Consider the following 4,748-nt stretch of genomic DNA (forward strand, 5'->3'; position numbering starts at 1 on the left):
GCTCCTCCGCCGGGAAAAGCCCATAAAATTATACACTGTGTGTTTTAACGGAGCACTTGACCCTTTTTACTGGGAGGTAAGATGGGGAAGAAAGGAGGCAAAGAAAAAGTCAGAGTTTGGCTGGTTTAAAAAGAGTCATTGTGAGAAAGGAGGAAACTTTTCCGTCTTCAGTCATTTATTTATTTATGAGACTCGCGAGTAATTTACGTTTCGCTCTGGCTCCATAATGTCGAATAAAAACGCTGAATTTCCCTCTGCTGTAGGTTGATTTAAAACTTTTCCATATTTTGTCACACACTTCAGTGTGTTTTATCAGGATTTTATGTGATATCCCAAAACCAGCGCTGAGCAGAGAACCCACAAGTTGTGTTCAAGTAAGATTAGCAATACTTCAACATATTTCAACTCGAGTAAAAGTAAAAAGTAGCCAGTAATTATTCAAGAGTAAAAAAGCATTTGGTAAAAAAAAAAATCCTCAGATACTGAGTAACTGATCAAATTATCAATATTTTAATATTTAATATTCATTTAATATTTAAAGATCACATCATTAGACGGATCATTTTGATAATTTAAGAACCAAAGTGATGATAATTCATATAAGAAACAAAAATAATAAATTCAGGCAAGAAAATTTTCCAAATCAGTTTCTGTCAAAAACTGCAGATGTGTGTCTGAGTCTGGTGAGTTTTTGGTGAAATTATTCACAGTGGCTAGAAAATCCAGAGATTTCACTCAAGTAAGAGTAGTGTTACTCCTAAAAGTAATTTTTTCAAAAATGTTACTGAAGTAAGTGTAACTAAGTAAATGTAACTAGTTACTACTCACGTCTGCCCAAAACAAAGATTCATCGATGTGAAGTGGGAGGAAAATAATGTCTAGTTTTTAAAATGTTTTACAAATATTCCCCAAATATTTGTAAGACATTTTAAAACCATAATAACCAAATGTTTTCAGAAAACACTATATTCAGTTCTAATCAATTCAAGAATACTTTACTGATACCAAAGGGAAATTAAATCAAATTATTTACGTTTCCTCAATCGGTAGTTGGAGATTCTGATGGCTGTAGATCTCCTGTTCCAGTCAGTGTTACAGCGAATTTGAAGAAGCCTCTGACTGGAGACACTGTTTTATCCTACATTAAGGTGGAAAATCTGAGGCCTAAATAAGATTAATTGTATGTGAATGAAGCCAATGTGGCCACCCTCCCAGTGCAGAGAGAGAGGCATCCTTCCCACAATGCCTCAGTGACTCCCCACCTAATAATGCTTCACACACACAGGTTCGCAGCGCCTATTCAAGGCTGGGAGCTCGGCTGGGCTGGGATGAAACCAGTACACTGGTAAAGGCTTCTGACCTCCAGGGCGATCCATCACATCCTGCGATTCAAAGTGTCACCTTCTTTTGTGGGAGACAAAGGGAGACCAACTGAACTGGGGAGTGGGAGGAAGTATTGGACTTGTCTGAAGTAACCGAAGACGCTCTGAGGTGACACTATTAGCCGTCGTTGTCACCTGAGCACACAATTTTTTACCATGAAAGACTCCCATCTGACAGATGCCTTTAACAGAATACGTTCAAGAAAAAAGAAAAGAAAAGAGCTTCGTCTGTTTTCTGAGAACTTTACATCTGGAAAGGAGGTTTTTACACGGAGGACAACCCGACCGTCACTCCTGTGGATTTTCATTCCAGTGACTCAGATTTTAGGCTTTCTGGAGGTGTTGACCATCTGGTCTAGTTTCTTGTTTTCTTCTTTTGTCTTTAATTTTACCAACAAAGTGCAGCTGACATGGCCAGAAACAAGGAGAGGAGCAAAGGTGAATGAAAAAGCAGCTAAAGTCCAAACAAAAACCGTAAAAACATGTTCAAAAAGACGCTGATTAAGACCGTAAAATGCTTCAGTAGAAATCAGCTATATTTGCAAAACTTGTGGAGAAAAACAAGAACTTTGACTTTTATTTTGACAATAAGCATAGAATAGTCTAAATATATATTTTAGAAGTCTGAATAATTCTGTTCACTCTGGATAAACAGAATTTTTATGTCATTTTAAATCACCAATCATTTGAATCCTTGATCATTGCAGCTTTTAGTTTGAGTTTTAAAAAAGTAAAATTTGGGACAACATTGCAGAAAGTTGTTAAAAGAAGGAGAAAACATCTCTTATGTCCGGCGTAGGACTTTTGTGGACTTTTCCCCATAAAAACATGACTTCCAGATAATTATCATCAGCTGAAGTAACATTGGTTTAGGCCTGAAACTTCTTTTGTTTTCCAGTTTCCACATTTTTAACAGACACTGCAAAGCCCTCTGTCAGGATCAGATGAAAGGAAAAAAACAACCAAAATCAAAATCAAAACTCAGGAAGCCTAAAACTGGAGCTGAAAACATCTTTAAGCAAACTATGTTTAGATGCCTGAAAGGAAAATGCAGAGAAATCCATGCAGTTTTCATTTTGACATGTTTATAAAAGCTTTCTAGGTGGTGAAATGGGGATTAAGATGCACAGATTTAAAACAAAACCAATGAAAAAATGCTAATTCTTTCCTTCAGTGCAGGGCGGGGCCCAGCTGGATTCTGTCTGTCCTCAGAACAGAAATGAAACAGCTGAAAAAGAAAAACAGTGATGTCTCACAAGGATTTCACAGCATCTGAGGCTTTTCAGACCCATTCATCACTTTTTACACAAATGGAAAACTGCTGAAAATACGGAGAGAAAAACAATCTGCTTGGTGCTGATGAGAGTGGAAACATCTAAAGAAGTGGAGCAGATGAGAAACGACAGAGTAACATCTGCTAGCGGAGGAAGAGGAGGAACGTTCTGGTGCTTCAGATGAAGATTCTCCAGCTGCAGAAATCTAAGCAGAAGTTTCTCTTCATGCTTCTTAACAAAGAGTTCACAAGGCGTCAACTGAAAACATGATTTCCAGTGGTTGGAACTGCTACCTAAAAAGCCAATTAAAAACAGTAGTTCAGCTAATGCTAACGTTTGTGGAAGCTAATGCTAAAGGGCTAAATTCAACCATGTTGCCACCAACAATGTATAAATGACACAACATCGTATATCAAACTCAAGAAGGCAAAAATGATCACACAACTAAACGGTGAGGGTTGGACTCTGCCAGGGCTGCGCTTTGTCTCCGAAATCGACAGGCGGATTGGTGAGGTGTTCCGGGCACGTCCCACCGGGAGGAGACCCTGGGGAAGACCCAGGACACGCTGGAGGGACGATGTCTCTCTGCTGGCCTGGGAACGCCTTGGGATTCCCCCGGAAGAGCTGGAAGAAGTGGCCAGGGAGGGAAGTCTGGGGCTCCCTGCTGCCCCCGCGACCTGACCCCCAGATAAGCGGAAAAAGATGGATGGATGGATGGATGGATGGATGGATCGATAAATGGTTTGCAGGCATACAGTCAACTAAACGATGTAGAACTTTATTTTATTTATTAATTTATTTCTCAATGGTTTGAACTACTTTTTGTCTGAAAATAAAAGTGTCCATTTGTTTGTTTATTCAGCTTACAATTTACAAAACTGCTAAATAAATGAGCACTTTAGGATTTATCCGGAATAATTAATTTAGGGGAAGCTAAATATGCTAAACATTTTCAACGTTAGCTAAAGAGCTAAATGAAAAATTAGCTCTTCTATCAGTGAAAGTGTTCCCACCCAGCAGTGATGATTTCTAACGGAAAAGGTTGCACAGTCACACGGAGAGCAACTTACTGCAAATCTGACATTTTAATTAGCCGTCATTCACACAATGATGCCATTTTAATGATTTTAAAATATGAACTATTAAAGCACCAGGTTTTCTTTCAGGTGTGGTAATCTCAGATCTCAGATCATGATCTAGTATCCAACAAACACTGGAAAGATTTCTGGCATGAATTGACCACCTGACTGAGTAAACCAGTTGCATGGATGTTAAAGGTGCTCTGAGTTTCCTATACATTTCATCACAAACAGACACTTTTATTGTTGGAAAAGCGAAGCCGCCTTAATGTTGGAGGTTTCACAGTTTTCCATAAATTCACCCAGCAAATGTTTCTCAAGGAAAGTCACAGAGGAAGATATTACATAGAAAAGTTTATATTAAAATGCTTTTATGCACGTTAGAAGCCAGTCAATCAATAAATGAATCTTTCTTCTTTTACCACTGTGGCCACTTCTCTTTCTCTTCCGATTTCTGCTGTGTTGTCGCCATAGGAGTCTCCAAAAACATAAAAAAGTCACTAGATTCATTGCTATTTGAAAAAAGAAATCCCAATAGATGTCTAAAACGTTTCTAAATATAGCAACAAAGTCCATTTCCACTGACCATGCTCCACTCTGCTCACCCACACCTGGCCACGCCCCTAACCGCAGCTTGGCTCCGCCCACTTTCTGGCTTTTTTCAACATTTGTTGGGAGCAGCGTTATTCTTTTACATCAGGCTTAGTTCCAGCTTAATAATGTGGCTCTCCACATCCAGATCTTTTTAATATTAAGTTGTTTTTGTGTACAAGTCCATAAAATAATTTTCTAAAGACTTTTCCACATCTAGTTTGTATTTTTATGCTGGTAAAAGTGAAATGAATCCATTTCTCTGACTGTTCCTTCAAACTGGGCCAACTTCTTTCACCAGGATTGCCAGTTAGATCACTTTAATCAAAAGTTGAGCTTTGCTTGCAGGACTTCCTTTAGCTTCACATTCCAGGCAGATCAACTGAAGACGGCAGCGAACGGCCGGCTCGGCTTTGTTTAAA

This window comes from Xiphophorus couchianus, chromosome 5 (genome assembly GCF_001444195.1).
Source record: "Xiphophorus couchianus chromosome 5, X_couchianus-1.0, whole genome shotgun sequence".
NCBI lineage: Eukaryota > Metazoa > Chordata > Actinopteri > Cyprinodontiformes > Poeciliidae > Xiphophorus > Xiphophorus couchianus.